General features: G+C 50.3%; 1 pseudogene; it reads right to left on the reverse strand.

Annotated features, from left to right (window-relative positions):
* Window positions 1-2520: 2520 nt before the first annotated feature.
* LOC118713729 lies at window positions 2521-5587 on the reverse strand (annotated as a pseudogene).
* Between the last annotated feature and the right edge of the window lie 12431 nt (window positions 5588-18018).

The raw sequence follows: 18018 nt of genomic DNA on the forward strand, positions 1-18018 counted from the left end.
TAGCTAGGTACTTTTTGCCATTTTATTGTTCATAATTCTTCTTTTTTCCGAAGCCCCAGGACCTGCTTGGTTCTCAGAGTCTGTTATCTTGAGTAGAGATACAGTCACACCCAAGTCAGATCGGCAGATGGACTCGGTTGGGTGGGATGGAACCCATGAAGAGTCAGACTCCCCTATCATTTGCCCCTTGGGGTCTTTGCCTTCACAGGGCTATGGGCAGGCAACCTGGAACCACCAAGAGGAAACTGCACAGGGGCAAGGTCCCATCTGGTGAAGGGTGCTGGCAGGCAGTGATGCTGAGTGGATATTATCCCTGCTTTGGAACCCCTCTTCATCCTGTGAAGCAGAGAGCTGGGACCAGACCCTCCCATCCTAAGAAAGGTTCCATGATACACTCAGACACAGCGCCATTCACAGAAGGAGGGACCTGGGAAAGCTGGCGGGAAGAGGCATCAGTTGAGCTAGTAATATGGAATATAGGCCTGATGTGACAGCTGATGTTGGGCAGTGGCCAATCATGAGGGGCCCTTGAGCAAGGTTACGGATCCTGGATCTTGTCCTATAGGGGGTGAAGCAATGAGACAGAATCGTATTGGTATTGAGGACAAGCCTCTGGCTGCTGTGTTGGGAGCAGGATTGCAAACGGGAATTGGACAGAATTTTAGAAGGAGGCCAACACCCAGGCAGGAGACCACGAAGCCCGAATCAGAGCAGCGGCCATAGGGATGGAAAAGGAGGATCAAGACAAGAGACACCAAGAATCAGTCCCTAATCAGCGCAGAAAAAGTCATGTCCATTTATGACCTTCTTGTCGTATATGGGGAGAGTCCTGGACTGAGAGTCAAGATACCTGGGTTTCAGGCCCAGCTCCATGTCACCCAGGGCAAGCCTTTTACCTACACTGGGCCTCAGTTTCCATTTTAGTACACCAAGAAGGTTGTACTAGATTATCTTCAAGGTCCCTTATTTCTGAAACCTGTAATCTTAAGACTGCAAAGTGGCTAAGGTCCGTGTGGGGAAGGAAGGAGGGGAAAACAGGCTGAGCAAAGAATGCATCTGGGGCTGGGGCCTCAAAAGTCCAGGCTCTCTGTCTCCCTGCCCCATCAATCTTGCAGCATTAATGTCAGTGGGGTGGCCTGGGCCCAGGCCAGAAACCAGTTGTGGAAAGGGAGGGATTGTCTGGTTCAAGAAACACAGGAAAGAATGCAGAGCTTCCAAAAAGCTGTGAACAAGTCATCAGCTCTGGCCTAGTGCCCAGAGGTTTCGCAACTGTCCTCCCAGATTGAATATCAAGAGTGGGCCAAGGTGGGGAGGGCACCCCACCCCCCTCTGGGCATCAGAAACTGCAAGATGACAAGGGGCACTGAAGACACCTTTGGCTGCAAGAGAACACCCTGGCTCCAATGTCTAAGTAAAAGAAGGAACCAAACCATCTCTCACTACGGCCTGTCCAGAGTGAGCATCTCCAGCACCTCCAGCAGGCCCTGCTGTCGTCGGGAACACAGACTTTTCTATTTCTCTCTTGTCTGCAGCTGGTTCCCGTGTGGCCCCATGATGGCTGTCTCTCTCCTCAGGAATGAAAATCAGCTGCCAGTCAGTGGCAATGGGAGCTACAGGCTTCCAGGTGAACAACTGGAGGGAGGATGCAAGAGAGGACTTCTCTCCCACCCCAGGCTGTACGCCTTTGTCTTTGGTTCAAATGGGATGACTTGAGTGTTTCTAACCAATAACAGCCTCTGGGGGGGAGGGAGGGTTGCCATGTGCTGCTGACTCACTAAGACCCCGTGTTAAACCTGGGGATAGGGAGGATGAGCAGAATTGGGATCCTCTGAGGAAGGAAGGGGTGAACAGATGCTGGATGAGCAACCAACACATCCACATGACCATGAGCCTCCATCTCCCATCAGCTCATTGGGCCCCCACCCAGCCCAGGCTCAGCGGGACAGCTGTCATCTCTAAATGACCACCGAGATGGAGCTTTGTGGGGCCTGCTTGGTCCCCCAGTAGGTAAGTGGCAGAGCCTGAATTGAGAAAAATAAAAACACAGCAGACAGACTGAGCAGGCCTCAAGCTGCCAGTCCTCCAGGCAAGCTCCTCCCTCAGGCAGGGGCCTGCTGTTTCCTCGGGGCTTGCACAGTGCCTGCCTGCTAGCGGCCCTCTGTCTAGAGTCACCTGGCGGGTGGCCATCTCCCTCTGCAGCCTGAACATGCGCTCATTCACTTGTCCAGCGAGGCTGTCCAAGAGCTTCAAGATAAGGGTCAGGGGTGTGGGTTCGAATCCTGACTTGGAGCTTCCGTGTCCTCCTCTGAGATGGAACCACAAATCCCACCTTTACTCCCCCACAAGCCCCCGTTTTCTCAAACTTTATCAAAGAAAAAGCAGCCATGGTAAATCTCTAAAACACAGTCAACTTTCTGGGATTCTTCCCTTGAAAATGTGATGTTTGCTTTTGAAACACATACCAGGTGTGCATGGTTCCCAACTGTACTAACTGGGTGAGAGGCTGAAATCCTAAAAGGTTCATCTTCCAACATTCCCCAGCCTGAGGGCTGTCTTTGGGTCAGCAATAACTGTCTGAACAGCTACTACGGCCTCATTAGTTTTTGTCTGCAGCTCTCTGAGCTCTTCTTTCTGCAGCAATCACAGAATTTGAGCAGCTTCGTTAAGAACTCATCTCCTGTGTCAAAAACCAAGAATATGCTTGTCTAAAGTAACAGGCAATCCCTCTTTTGCTTGATTTGCTTTAGCAACTGCATCCTGTGTCAGGTGCTCCTGCACTAAAATGCAGATTGCCTTCAGCATTACCAGGTAATCATCATGACGCTGAATCATCGCACCGGCCTTAAAATCAGGATTATTAACATCCAGATTGATCAATGGCTCTGCGTTTTTAGCCACATTGTCAGCATTTTTTGTATTATCAGATACCGAGTCCTTGTATTTTTCAGCGTTATCTCCCTATTCAAGTCCAACGGCTAACCCAAGAAGCCAGTCAATTGCTTCTTGTCCATCCTGAATCTTGAAAGGACAGCTGACATCTGTGACATACTTTTCAAGAACTTGGGCCCGTCACGGCGGTGGATGTTTCTGAAATTACCTCTGTCTTCAACCTTGTAGTGTCTGAGTTTCTGGTCTTCAAGCCAAACAAGAAAGTTTCTAAATTCTGTTTCATCTTTGCCGTTGACGCCGGCCGGATTGTGGTCATCGAGGGCCGTTAGCTTGTGTCAGAGCACGGTCCTGGCTTCCTGCTCTGTCCCCGGGGCGTGGGCAGGGAGAGGAAAGGCGAGGAGCGACTGGCTCCCGGTGATGGATGAGAGGGCCCCATCTTTACCTCTTGATATAACTGTTGGGGGTTCAAACAAAGTGAGGAGGTGGCACTTTACTGATTATGAAGTGCTATGGAGCCATCAGGTTTCCCTTCTCCTGGTGGGAAACGGTCATTCCATGAGCCTCATTGGCACCGGATGGCATCAGGCCTCAGGCAGCCAGAGGGATCGATGAAACAGCCAGATGGGGATCCTCTCAGCTGCAAGTGCATAGTTCAAATCCATCAGCTGACAGATGAGGAGGTATGTCCTGAGACAGGCAGTGACATGCTCAAGGTCCCACAAGACCAGAACCTGGTGCCCTGGCTCCCGCCCTGACCTCCCTGACCAGGCCGCAGGGGTCAGCTGAGGTCCCCTGCAGCTGCAGCACCACCCGTGCCCGCCGGCACGTCCCCACGTTTCTCGGGGGCCATTCTTTAGGGGTTCACTGAGGCGAGGCCACACTTCCCCTCGGGCGGCTTCCTGTTTTGGCCAAACAATAACTCTCGCCGGGACCCGGTGCCAGCTGGCTGCAGCTGCTGCCAAGGCCTTGACTTCTTACATGCAAAGAGGGAGATCCTGGCCCCGGGGATCAGCTGCTGGCTTCCTTGGGTCATGAACCCCACACTCAGATATGGCCTTTGCGCCCCACTGAATCCAGTCATCCTTTTACAGACCGATTATACACATGGGAGCCCCTTCTGTTGGCCAGGCTTGGTCTGAGTACCCAAAACACAGACATACATCCTGTGTTTATCCTCTGTCCGTGAGGAAGAGGAGGCTGTGCGAGGTACCAGTGAGGCAGATATGAGTAAGATTCACCCTGTGATCTCGCTGCCTGATTCATGGCTTGTCCTCCCAGTGCCTTGCAAGAACTCGGAGCTATTTGTACATGCTCCTTAGTGATCCAGCTCTTTCCTGAAGGAACAGCTCAGGGCACATGAGGAAGGGGTACTAAAGGATGTGGGTAAAAATGATAAAGATGGAAAAATTTTTATGGTGGCTTTTTAAATTGAGATTCAGATATGTAAAGGGCGGGTGTGGAGCTGACCCTCGTCCTCAGACTCCAAGCACTGGGCACCAAGATGCTGCAAAGGGCATCGAGTCCCATGTGAACATTGGGGTGCCGGGGGGTGGGGTGGGGGTGCCTGTTGCTGAATAAAATACATGGGAGTGACAACAGAAGGGAGATGTTGAGCAGCTGGCCAGCTAGCCTGTTGTGATGCTCACTCTCCAGATGAGGCGAATGAAGACGTGACGAAACTCCTTGAACATCTGGAAAGCAGTGTAGCTGACACGTGCACCCAGATCCCACAGGGAGCCGCTGTTCTGTCTGCCCCAGGTCTGTCCGCTGTCCCCTCTGTGTCCTGGAAGGCTGACTTCTGTGAACCTCTCTGGTAGGTTCAGCCAACAGGAGGCTGTGGCAGGAGACCAGCAAGAGAGGAGGGGTCAAAGCATCCGGTCCCCCTGCTCCTGTCTGTGGGGCCGTGGTGCTGGCAGCTGCTACGTTCTGATGTTACGGCTCCAAGGGCCAGCCTGGCTCTGGAACGAGCACACCATTGCTGCCTCGGGACCCCGCAGGCCTAGGAAGGTAACTGTGTCCTGCTGTTGCCAATGGCGTGCTCCTCCCCTTCTGTTGGCTCCCTGCACCGTGCCCCCGTTTTTATTCAGCCCGTCACCTCGCCTGGTTCGGTTTCCTGTCAGAATCCTAGCCAGGACTGAGCTGCGCCTTTCCCATCTTGCTGCCTTGCTCTCCGTATCCACTGGGACATCTCACACCCCATCCGCTCCCGCCAGAGGTAGGGCAGTGACTTAGCAAAGTCCGCTTCCCCCTGGGCCTCCTGAGTTGTTTGGGAGCTGGTACTGCTGTGGAGACAATGAGAGGGAGGTTTCCAAAGTCTCTGGGACCGGGGCCCTCCACATCTCCCACCTCCTGGGACAGGCTGCACCTCCTGGGCCCAGGGCCTGGAGCAGTGGTTCTCAACCTTCCTAATGCCGCGGCCCTTTCTTTCTTTCTTTCTTTCTTTCTTTCTTTCTTTCTTTCTTTCTTCTTTCTTTCTTTCTTTCTTTCTTTCTTCTTCTTCTTCCTTCCTTCCTTCCTTCCTTCCTTCCTTCCTTCCTTCCTTCCTTCCTTCCTTCCTTTCTTTCTTTCTTTCTTTCTTTCTTTCTTTCTTTCTTTCTTTCTTTCTTTCTATTCTTTAGCGCCAGGTTCCCCACGAACGTGCGTTGCGTGAAGGGCATGGGGGCGGTCCATGCCGTGGTCCTTTCATACCGTTCCTCATGTCGTGGTGACTCCCAACCATAAAATTATTTTCGTTGCCACTTCATAACCCTAATTTTGCTACTGCTATGAATCGTGATGTAAATATCTGTGTTTTCTGATGGTCTTAGGCGACCCTGCTAGTGGTTGAGAATCACCGCTGTAGAGCCCCTGAGGAGCTCTGGAAGGAGTTTTGCTGTCAGATTTCCTGAGTTCACATCCCGCTTTGGTTGGTACCTCCTGGGGGACCTCAAAGAAGACACATCACTGTTGGCCCACCATGTGACCCTCAGCAGTAAGAGAGAGACAATAATTTCTACCATACAAGATGCTTCTGAGAATCAAACGTGCCCTCAGAAAGGAATACACACGGAAGTCTGATGCTAAAAGCAATGTCACGTCAGCTTCTTTCTTCCCTCACAAAGCTGCTGCTGCAGCCTCCTCGCTCTGCTGCCTGGGGCAGGATGGCCTCATCGCCTCCACGCAGTGAGGTTTAGCCCACGTGACCCAGGAGCCCTGACCTCTGCGGGCAGGGCTGGTCTGACCTTCTCCTGGCTTTGGACCAGCACACCTGCAGTCCCCTCCCCCACTTCGCTGTGTAGAGCAGAGGTAGCTTCCATGGGAACACAGAAGATTGGACACAGAGATAGCTTATCTTTCTAAATCCCATCAGCCGCTTCCCCAGATCCCTCTTCTAACCCAGCTGCCTTCCTCACATGGGTGACTTTAGCTTGAGCCAGCACCTCTGGTTCTAGCCTTCCATGCTCATCCGTGTCTTTTGGGTTCTGACCTCTATGCCGCTGCTATCAGTTGAATTTTGTACTTCCCCTGCCCCCACCAAAAAAAAGAAAAAGAAAAAAAAAATCATATGTTGAGGTCCAAACCACAGCACCTCAGAGTATGACCTGATTTGGAAACGGGGTGGTGGCAGATGCTCATTAGGTAAGAGGAGACCATCCTGAAGTAGGGTGGACCCCTAATCCAAAATGACTGGTGCCCTAATAAAAAGGGACAATTACACAGAGACATATTCACAGGAACAACTCCCTGTGAAGACTGGAATTGTGTTGCACAAGCCAGGGAACCACTAGGGCTAGGAGAGAGGCCAAGAACAGACCCTTCCCTCACACCTTCGGAGGGAGTACAGCCATCGCGACTCCTTGACCTTAAACTTCCAGCCTCCAGAATGAAGACAATAAATCTCTGTATGTTTAAGCTCTCCACCTCTGCCTCAGTTTGTGATGCTTTGTTCTGGCAGCCCTAGCAAACGAATATACCACCTACAGAAGCAACTTTTTAAACTTGTTGCTGCAACTATCATTTTTCTAGCCTTCCCTTCCAATGCAACCTTTGTGTCCTTGTTTATGTGTGTATATGTCTTCACTCCCTGATGGACTGTGAACTCCTTGGACACAAGGCCTGTGTCACTCTGATTGTTGTCTTGTCTGGGCCCGCGATGGCACCTAGCCCAGTGGCAAACTGAGGTTGACTAATGAGTTTGCCGACCACTGACCTAGACTCTCCATTCCAATAATTACAGGCTGTTGTTGTTCCTTGTGATTAAGCCCCTATCACAGTGGTCGGCAAAGTCATTAGCCAACAGAGCGGCAAACTGTGGCTCGAAAGCTGCAGTTTGCCGACCACTGACCTAGCCCATAGGAGCCACTTAGCAAAGGTTTGTGGAAGACTTCTTAAAGGAGGGCACTGTGATGCTTGCCTCTGAAGGGTGGTCCAGGTCTGACAGGCAGAGCTAGCAGGGGAAGGCCCTCCGGGGAGGAGAGCGGCATGGACAAAGGCACCTCGGCCAGAAAAGGCAATGAGGAGGGTGAGGGCACACCCAGGCTTGGCTAGGGTGTGGGATAGTGGTAGGGGCAGAGGCAGGGTGGGTCAGTGTCTCAGTGAACCTGTTTACCTGGGAGGCAGGGGCGCAGAGGGGAGCCATGAGAAGGAAACAGAACAACAGGTTCTGGGAAGACTCTTCAGCCACAGAACAGCCTGAAGACAGAGGCCAAGAAACCGTGGCGGAGGCCATGATCCAGGTGAGAGCGGGACCCTCAGGGGCATGAGGATGGAGAGATCAGAGGCATTTAGGAGGCAGACACGCCAGCCTGGTGATTGAGCTGGAGGTATTTTCCCCTTTGAGGTGCCGGCCAAGCTCCTCCTCCTCCTGGAGATGCCACACTGAGAATTTCCATGATGTCTGCAGTGACATATAGTCCTCCCATCCCCAGCCCTCTCTGACAGCCATCAGTCTTGGTGAAAGAGGAAAGAAAGAAAGAAAGAAAGAGAGAGAGAGAGAGAGAGAGAGAGAGAGAGAGAGAGAGAGAGAGAGGAAGAAAGAAAGGAAGGAAGGAAGGAAGAAGGAAGGAGGAAGGAAGGAAGGAAAGGCCAAGGAAAAAAGGAAGAAGAACGCAGGCAAGAAGCAAGCAAGGGAAGTGAAGGGAAGGAAGGGAATGGAAGGGAAGGAAGGGAAGGGAAGGGAAGGGACGAAAGGGAAGGAAAGGGAACGGCAAGGAAAGGAGGAAGGAAAGGAAATGGGAAGGAAAGGGAAAGACAAGGGAAAGGGAAGGGAAGGGCAAGGGAAAGGGAAGGGAAAGGGAAGGGAACGGGAAGGGAAGGGAAGAAAGGAAAAGGAAAGGAAAGGAAAGGAGGAAGGACACGGAAAGGAAGGAAAGGAAAGGAAAGGAAAGGAAAAGGAAAGAAAGGCTACGAAAGGCAAGGAAAGAAAAGGAAAGGAAAGGAAAGGAAAGGAAAGGAAGAAAAGGGAAGGAAGAAAGGGAAGGGAAGGGAAGGGAAGGGAAGGGAAGGAAAGGAAAGGAAAGGAAAGGAAAGGAAAGGAAAGGAAAGGAAAGGAAAGGAAAGGAAGAAAGGAGGGAGGGAGGGAGGAAGGAAGGAAGGAAGAAAGAAAGACCCAAAACAAACAAACAAGAAAAAAACAAAAACAAAGAAGAGCCCCAGGCTATGAAGGTTTCTGGTCACAATTCAAAATGTCAATTCATGGAAGCAGATGACTTTTCACCTTTTTAAATATCATTTCTTTTCACTCACAAATCATATTAGTTGACTATATAGAAAGTCTGAAAATAGTGTCATTGGATCTCATGAGTAGGAAGTGAAAATTGCATTCAGTAAAAAAATGACCCTAGATAATCCCTTTGGTGGGAGGATCTGAGATATTAGGAATTCAAAAGACAGAGATTCCATTGTGTAACATTCTTTACCTTTTGACTGTGACTTCCTTCTCCCTGAGCTCCGAAGGGCAGGGTTTAGCGTAAATTGGTAAGAGGGCAGAGTTTGGAGGTGGTGGGTGGCTGGATTAAATGCTAGCTGGGTAAAGGCCACTCTATGTGTAAGTCAAAGGAGAAAGTAAAATCCCCTGACATCCTCCCAACTCTATTTTTAGGTAAATATCCTCCTTCCAGTGTATCCCCCACCCCCCACCCCAAATGCATGTTAAAAGCTATACCCAGTGGAGTAGGAAGCACTCCTGAGGTGGTGATCTGAGAAAGACCCCGCTTCTGTGGTATTCCTGTCAAAAAAGGCAGAACCGGGCAGAGGAAATATCAGACAAACTCACATTGAAAACCAGCCCTGACTCATCTAAAGTGTCAATATCATACAAGACAAGGTGTCCTCTATGCACCGCCCCAGACAGAGAAGCCTGGAGACAGGATCCTGGAGTGACTCATGGGTCAGGGGAAATTGCTGTAAAGGACACTGTTGAAGCATTTCAACAATGAGGTTTGGATCTGGCCTGAGGACTAGATAATAACAATGTCATTTCCTGAACTGATAACTCTACTATGGTGTGTGACAGAATGTTTTTTTCCCCTTTTAGGAAATACATGTTGAAATACTTGGGGAATGATGCAACATATTCTCAAATGGTTTTGGGGGAAAGTGTGTGTATCTAGAGACAGAAGGTGACAACACAAAATGTTAACAATTGCTAACAGTTGGTGAGTCTGGGTGAAGGATATATGGAAGTTATTGTACTATTTTCACAATTCCTCTGACAGTTTGAAATTATTTCAAAACTAGAAATTAAAAAAAAAAAATCCAGCTAAATTCAAAGAAAACTTCAGTCTCTGGAAAATATATTTGCAAAAGACATATCTGAAAAAGGACTGCTCTCACATCGATGTTTCTCCCTCCCTCCCTATCTTCTTACTCTCTCTAAAAAAAAAAAAAAATGATAATTAAAATGGATCAATGGGAAAAGTATCCTCAGGTGAGGATTAGCAACAACAACAAAATCTTTAGTCTCCTACCATACTCCTATGAAATGGATGAAAGCAACAATATTGATACCAAGTGTTGGTGAGGACGAGGAGCAGCTGGGGCTCTTGTACTTTGCTGATGGGAATTAAAAAATGGAGCCATCGCTTTGGACAACCGTTTGGCAGCGTCTTTGAAAGTGAAACGTACACCTGCCACGAGACCCAACACTCCCATCCCCAGGTAATTGACCCAAGACTATGTCAACACCAAAACGTATATGTGAGCATGTTAGCAGTTTTATTTAGAATTCCAGCCAAAAAAAAAACCAACTCAGATGTTTTTCAGTAGGTGAATGTTTAACAAACTGTGGTGCATCCACTCCACGGACTAGTACTCAGTAATCGGAAGGAATCAGTACTGTCAAGTGCATGACACCAAGGGAAAGAGCCCAGACTGCACAGCCTACCCGCTGTGGGACGTCCGTTGCAGGCCATTCTGCGACAGGAAAAAGAGCAGAAAAACAGAGTGCTGGGGACTGGGGACAGACAGGGGCGCTGACAACAGAGGTTGCACAAGAGAACCTTTCAGGTGATGGAAACGTTTTACATCTTGACTGTGGCGGCGGGTGCACAGCTGTACGTGTTTATCAAAACACAGAACTGTACATGGGGCAAGGGGGACTTTACCAGATGGAAATTACATCTCAATTACACAAACAAACCGAGTTTCTCAGCGCTTCTCTTCCCCGGCGGCTCGCAGCCAGACGCAGAGCAGAAGCCTGCGGCAGGGGGAGCAAGGACTGTTGTCTCTCGTTGGGTCTGCGTCCATGTCTTTGATGCAGGCTCAGGGTTCTGTGGGGCTCGGGGAAGGGAAAGGAAAGGGACAGGTCTGCTTGGAGCGGGATCGTTGTAAACTGGCATCAGACGCCTCTGGGTGGCCCTCGCTCTCCGGAGGCAGACATTTTTGGGGTTGTGGAGCCTTCTTTGCGGTCTCCTCCTGCTGGTTCCTGGGCTCAAGGGACACACCCCTGGCTGACCACCTGTGCCTGCGCCCTCCACCCCAACCGAGAAGTGCTCCTGTGGGCAAAAGGCAGATGTCTTGGACAGGGATCTTTGGGATGGCACTGGATCCAGCTGGTCCTCGGTGGGAAACATTTTTTCTCCTTTTGCTGCCAAGGAAAGCTCTGGAAGCACAGGACGCTCTCACAGCCACCTCACCCCACCTCGCCTCTCTCCCGCCATCCTCTCATTTTCAAGTCTTTCCATGGGAAAGTTGAGCTCAGGCTCTGTGTCCTCTAAGCGCCAGGTCCCTTGGCTTGCCCGTGTAATCTTTCCAAAAATCGGGACTTTTTAAAAACGCCTCGGGACGCGGGAAAAATTGCTAGAAAGCAGGACAATCTGGTCACCTTAGTAGGGTGATGTGCAGAGCTTGGACATCTCTCCCCTCGGAAAGCCTCAGCACCCATCCTCCTGGGCCAGGTCAGTGCCTGCTTCAGGCTGGAGGCAGGTGACGGGGTGAGGACGTCACCGCCGCTGAGGGCGTCCTGCCGGGTTGCCTCTGGTGCTGCTTTGGAGGCTCTGGGGGAGAGGAGCAACCCTGAGACAGGAGAAGTCCCATCGAACATCCTATTCCACATAACTAACGTAATTGCAACACAACTGGGACCTTCCACATCTATAATAATAAAAGTGTAATATGCTAATTAGACCTAATGACCTTCCAGATGAAGCGGGGATTGTGAGGAAAGCCTGGGCCCCAGGTGCCTGCCAGCTGCTGGAGGGAAGCAGGGTCCCCGGAGCAGGAGAGAAGCCAGTGCCAGTGGCCGGGGGAAGGAAGACCTACTCTCGCACAAATTTCGTGCATTGGGCCGCTAGTATTTTATAACCTACCTTTTCACTTCCTGTTATGTTTTGGGCATCTTGTCAATAAGTACCTCTCTACATTCATGTTATTTTAAGCGACTGGTCATATTCCTTTGTGTGGATGTGCTATGATTTACTATCAAACCTTGATACCATTTTCAGTTGTTTCTAACTTTAGACTATTCATTATGCTAGTCCTGCTATAATTGGGCTAAGAGTCAAGGGAAGCGCGTGATGCTTGGGCTGCAGCGCCCTTCACGTCCTCCGGACCCCTCCGAATGCCCAGGAAGGGTCTAGCAATTTTATAGTCACGATTTTGTCTCCTTTTTGTCCTTGGGGCCCTCTCCATGGGTAAGCTTCAGGACCCACCAAAGCCGGCTGTGCCCCTGGCTGTGATAAGCAGCCTCACACTCAATTTTCCTAGGGCTACCTCTTTATTTCCTAGAAACAGAATTGCTGGGTTAAAGCAAATGCACATTTTTTTAAGATTCTTGGAACACAGGGCCCAAGAGGCCTCCAAGGCTGGGGCAGTTTCTACGGGATTGTGTTTCTCTGTTATCGTGGTTCCCTTGTAGCTGCCATTAGCACCTCCTCCTAATCACGGGAGTCTTGACCTGACATCCATGGGACCTCTGGGTAGGATTCTCAGGGTCTGTGAACTTGGATGAGAAAAATAAAAATGACATCTTTATCTTCATCATTAGCTGCAATTAAAATGTAATAGCTCTTCTCGTCTTGAATGTAGGCCACCAATGCCTGTGGTGTTACCCGTCCCTGTGACATTCGCAGCCCCGTCGCTGACAGGAATCTCAGGTGTTTTCCATGCCTCGTTACAGCTGCTGCAGAGCTCTCAAACTATTGTTCACTATCATCGGTGCTTCAAAATTACAATAATTATCAGGCCTGCCCCTAGATCTCATTATTTAATGTGTTAATAAAAAACATGTATTACCAAGTCACAATTATGTTTTAAAATATTTTTTTTTATAATTGCTGTCAATATAACTGTCTTCTTTCGTAACCATGTTTACTGTTTGTTTTATAAGTTTGAAAACCTCATTCTGAGAAGGGGCCATGGGCTTCTTCGGACTGACAGCGGGTCCATGGCTCAACCAAGGTCAGAACCCTGTATGTATGGGACTCTTAACTCACATGCTTTTGAAACTTGTGCATGATATAAAAGGGAAGGAATGAAACTGTCATGACCCCTGCCTGAGCCAGGCCCGGGGTCAGATGCTGGGGTACAGAAGACAGAATGCCCCCCTCTCCTTAAGAAGCTCACAGCCTCGGTGGGAGATGCCATTTCATATCACCTACCACTCATTGTCCTGTGGGCTGGGTTTTTAGATTTTCCAGAATTTTAAGAAAAATCAGAAATCCAGATTTCATATGTTCCCAGATTAAACAATTCTACCAATTTTTAGATGTTGGCTAAACTAACCCAGATTTATATAAACTACTGTGTGGGCCAAACAAAGCATGCCTGAAGGCTAAATCTGGCCCATAGGCCACCAGTCTTCAACCTTTGCTCTAGGAGCACAGAATTCCAGTTAGGGTGGAACAAGTTCACTCTGGAACAGAGCAACAGGGGTTCTGAGTTCCCCACCCCCACCTCCGCTTGGTTCCTGAAAACCAAGGAGACGGGATGGGAGATGGGCCCTGTTCTTGGGAAGAGAGGACATGGGAGAAGGAGCTTTTCAGGGGGGCAGTGAGGATCCCTGAAACCTAGCTGCAGGCTGGGCAAGGACAGGCCTGGATGGAAGCAGAGGCTACTGTGGTGAGGGTATCAAAGGAGCTGAGGCAACAATGAGGCCATTAAAAGATTATATACCTGGCCCTAACCGGTTTGGCTCAGTGGATAGAGCACCGGCCTGTGGACTGAAAGGTCCCAGGTTCGATTCCGGTCAAGGGCGTGTACCTTGGTTGTGGGCACACTCTCCAGTAGGGGGTCTGCAGGGGCAGCTGATCAATGTTTCTCTCTCATCAATGTTTCTAACTCTCTGCCCCTCTCCCTTCCTCTCTGTAAAAAAAATCAATAAAAATATTAAGAAAAAAACATTATATACCTAGAAAACCTCAGAGGCCCTACCAGAGAAACAAAAATAAAAAATAAGCCCCAAAACAAAAAAGAATTAAAAAAAAAAAATTTGAATTAAGAAAAATTGGAAAGTTATTGGATACAAGATAAATATACAAAAGCCAATCACTTTTCTCTAGCTTGACAATAAAAATGTAAAAACAAAAAAAGACACTCCCAAGTTGCTTGTGGAGAAGTAAAACATTGGTGTCTTTTGGAAAGGTAATCTTTATTAAAAGTACACATCTATCTATGGAAAAGCCCAAGCAACCATCACAACCGAAACAACTTAATGCACAACCGAACTGGCTGCGTGGGGCGACCAGACCGGCGGGGGGCTAGTGAGGGACGACCACATGACTGAGCAGCAGGCTGCGGGGGCCAACCAGGCCGGTGAAGGGGCAATTAGAGGTGACCAGGCTGGCAGGGTGAGGAAGTTGGGGGTGACCAGGCCAGCAGGGGGGGCAGTTCAGGGTGATCAGGGAGGCAGGCAGGCAGGCGAGCAGTTAGGAGCTAGTAGTTCTGGATTGCAAGAGGGATGTCTGGCTGCTGGGTTAGGCCCTATCCCACAGGGACTGGGCCTAAACCAGCAGTTGGACATCCCCCGAGGGGTCCCAGATTGGAGAGGGTGCAGGCTGGGCTGAGCGGACCCACTGCCCTGTGCACAAATTTTGTGCACTGGGCCTCTAGTATTATATACAATATCTATCCATTGACTTAGAATCCCACTTATTAGTGCTTATCTGACAGAAACACAAGTCCCAGAGACTACAGGCATATGAACGAGGGTATTTTTGCAGCATGTTTATAGTTTCAAGAAAATATAACTGAATGTTCATCAATCGATGGGTGGCTGAGTAAATTATGGAATATACGTACTATGGACTATTATGTACTGTCAAAAATGAATTGGAGCTATGTCAGTTTGTTTGGGGGACTTTTTGAAGTATTGTTGAATCAAAAAAGCAAGAGGCAGAAAAATGTATATAACATAATCCCATTTCTATAAAACACTGAGACATGCATAGGTGTATTTGCATATAATTTAAATACCTGTCAATGATTACTTGGTTATAGAGAAAACACAGAAGGTTAGATGTGAGAATGTTAGTAAGTTTCTTAGGGTAAAAGGGGAGGGTTGGTGCAAGCTGACGTGGGTGGTGCGGGACTGGAGGAGGGACCCAAGCCCATCCCACCCACCGACCCTAAGATTTTTAAAGCAGGGGCTTTTGAAACTGGAACTTGACAACGACTGGCTGCTGAGAGCACTTCTTTGGCCATTCCTCCCACCACCATGGATGTGGCCTTTCCTATTTTCTCCCTGATTCTAGAATGGGTAGGCAAGGCCCTGAAGCGGGGGAAGGCCAGGAAGGTCCCAGTGTAGGGGCTGTTTTCAGTGCATGGGCGTGAACCTCAGGGTCTAGAGTGTTGCTCTTTCTCTCTGTGGCAAATTCACGGGAGCAAGGGGAAGAGGTTAGAAGGAATATTAATTCTCACACTCACTCCATGCGAGCCCTCCAGCAGTCTTAGCTTACAGATCACATCCTCGGAGAGGACGTCTGAGTCCACCCTTCTCAATCACGCCTCCCTGCTATTTCCTCTCATGGTTCTCATCATAATTTGCCTTTTTGTCTTTCTTTGAGTGTGTGTGTGCGTGTTTAATGTTTATTTTCCCCATAAGCAGTGAGCCAGGAGCAGAGGATCTTGTGAGTAGAGCATCTAGCATGGCTGGTAGCAGGGGCTAAAGAAGTTTCCGTGGAATTCAGTAACTCACGTATTCCCTTTATCATTGACTCACTGTTTTATTCATTCCTTTATTCATGTATTCCCTTATTCATTCCAGAAACATGTGCAATTGGCTAATGACTTTTCTCCGGATGTGAGTGTTCAATTTCCTATTCCTTGGCTTTTTGGGGGAAGGTGGGAGTAGGGACACGACTGCAGAATTCCAGGAATGCACCCACAATTTGGGAGAGCTGGACATTCTCTAGAAAAGAAGGGAAGATCCATGATAGCTGGAAGGTCCGAGCAAAGGATGCTATAGGACAGAGAAGACAATGTTGAGAGAGATGGGATGAAGGCTGGGCATAGGCAGACTCTTCTCTGCCCCACCCTGGACAGAGTCATCCCCATGTCCAACTTGCTCAGTGCGTGTGCTCTGTCTGGAGCCGCCTCTCCTGTCTTCATAAGCTGAAATCCTTCCCTTCCTCACTGGGCCAGCCCAGATGTCCTCGAAGTCCATCTCACTCCTCCAGCTGGAAGGGCCACTCCCTGCTGCAAACAAATCCCCGAACACAAAATCTGGACCTCCCTCATGGGGCTGACCACTTCCGGCCTGTGTTGTGGTGTGGTCCTTCTCCCAGGCAGAGGTTCTGTCTGACTGTTCCCAGAGATCCCACCAGAACCCAGCACATTCTGGCTGCTGTGCGTGTGAGCAGCAGTGGCTACGATCCCATTTTGTGGATGGGGACCTGGAGGCACAGACAAGCAGCTTGACTTGCCTTTGTTCCCGAAGCAGCGCTGTAGCTGTGCCTAGATCCAGGCCTGCGTTTCTGATCCCAGAGGCAGGCTCTTTCCAGGCAGCTTGGTGGGAGGTGGGAGCAGGGAGGGTGGACTGGGATCTGGGTCCTGAGAACCAGCAGGCTGGAGAGCTTCGGAGTTCAAATGGCCAAGTTCAGGGAAAGCACAGCTGGGGCGGAGCCAAGGTATTTATTATGCTTGGTCTCCAGCTCCAAACAGAGCTGATGGATGGAGCTGCTCCAGTTCCTATAAACAGCTCGGGCCTCCCTCCCCTCCACTCGCCCTGTTCTCAGCTACCACAGCCCCAACTGCTTCCAGTAAGACGGGGGAGGGGAGAGAGATGACCGAGGGAGGAAAAGAAGAGGCCAGTGAGGCGGGGTGAGGAAGAGAAGATAAGACAAGGTCCTAGAGGCAAGAAGAAAGTGGAGGGAGGAGAGAGGATTGTTTCTTTGACACACCACTGGCCGCTGCTGCTTCTGGGCAGCCCACACTCTGCATATCCCGCTCTGAGGCCCCTGTGTCCCCTGGGTTTGAGAAGCCTGTCCCCCCAATCTCTGTCTGAGGGCTGATTTTTTTTTAAAATTGATTTTTCACAGAGAAGAAGGAAGAGAGATAGAGAGCTAGAAACATCGATGAGAGAGAAACATCAACCAGCTGCCTCTTGCACACCCCCTACCGGGGATGTGCCCGCAACCAACGTACATGCATGCCCTTCACTGGAATCGAACCTGGGACCCTTCAGTCTGCAGACCTACGCTGTACCACTGAGCCAAACCGGTTTCGGCTGAGGGCTGATCTTAAGTCTTGGAGAGCAGGGGCCATCCATTCAGGAAACCTTTTCTGAACTTACCTCCAGGGACCGGGAGAGGACTCCGGCAGGACCTGCCTTCAGGAGCGCGGGGCCTGGCGGCCTTTCTGGCAGCCGTCCAAGGCTGTGGCTTTGAGCAGTGGCAGGGCGACAGGGCAGTCTCTCCAGAGGAGGTGACTGGGGTGGGCGGTGTTTGAAAAAGGAGGAGTTGGGCAGGTGGGGTCAGGATGACTGAGACGTTTCGGGCGGAGGAAGAGGGAGAGAGTGTGGTGTTTGGGGAGGACCTGCCTGATGTTGCGATTGCTGGCTGTGGAGTGGGGCAGCCTGGGTTGACGTTTCAGTGCGGGCACTTCTTAGCGGTGGGAACTTGAGTCTCTGTTTCTCTAAAGTGAGGATAATAAGAATAGCAATCTCTTCAATTATTGCTAGAAAAATCATAGACAATGTCCATCCAACGCTCACGGCAGTGCTCGCCCGGAAGTGCTCAGTGTCAGCTCTGAACACAGGCAGGAGAGGCCGGAGAGAGATGGGGCTGGAGGGCCGCAGGGAGCTGGCCTGGGAGCCGCCTGCCTAAAGGGCAGGGGCACAGAGCTCAGACAGTGGGTCCCTGGTCCCGGGGAGGTGCCAGGACAGAGGATGGAGCTGGTAAGACAGCTTTGGGCCACGGGTGCTGCCCGCCTCCCCTCCCGCCTGGCTCACAGGCCTGGCTCCTGCTGGAATGCAGTCACAGCTCGCGGAGCTAAGTGAGCCTGGCGGCCCCACTCCACAGCCTGTCCGTGTCCGGGCGGGCGAGCGAGGACCTCTCCTCTCCCTGGCCCTTGCCGGATGCTCTGATGACCTAGTTGGCAGCCATGGCTGAGTTTAGCCAAAAACAGGAATTTCTGCCTCACTGGGGGGTCTTGACCAGGTGAGCAAACACTCCTGTTTGCCAGGAAAAGGGGTCAGGAGCCTGATGGGCTCCTGGC

The sequence above is a fragment of the Pipistrellus kuhlii genome, unplaced genomic scaffold (genome assembly GCF_014108245.1).
Source record: "Pipistrellus kuhlii isolate mPipKuh1 unplaced genomic scaffold, mPipKuh1.p scaffold_m20_p_9, whole genome shotgun sequence".
Lineage (NCBI taxonomy): Eukaryota > Metazoa > Chordata > Mammalia > Chiroptera > Vespertilionidae > Pipistrellus > Pipistrellus kuhlii.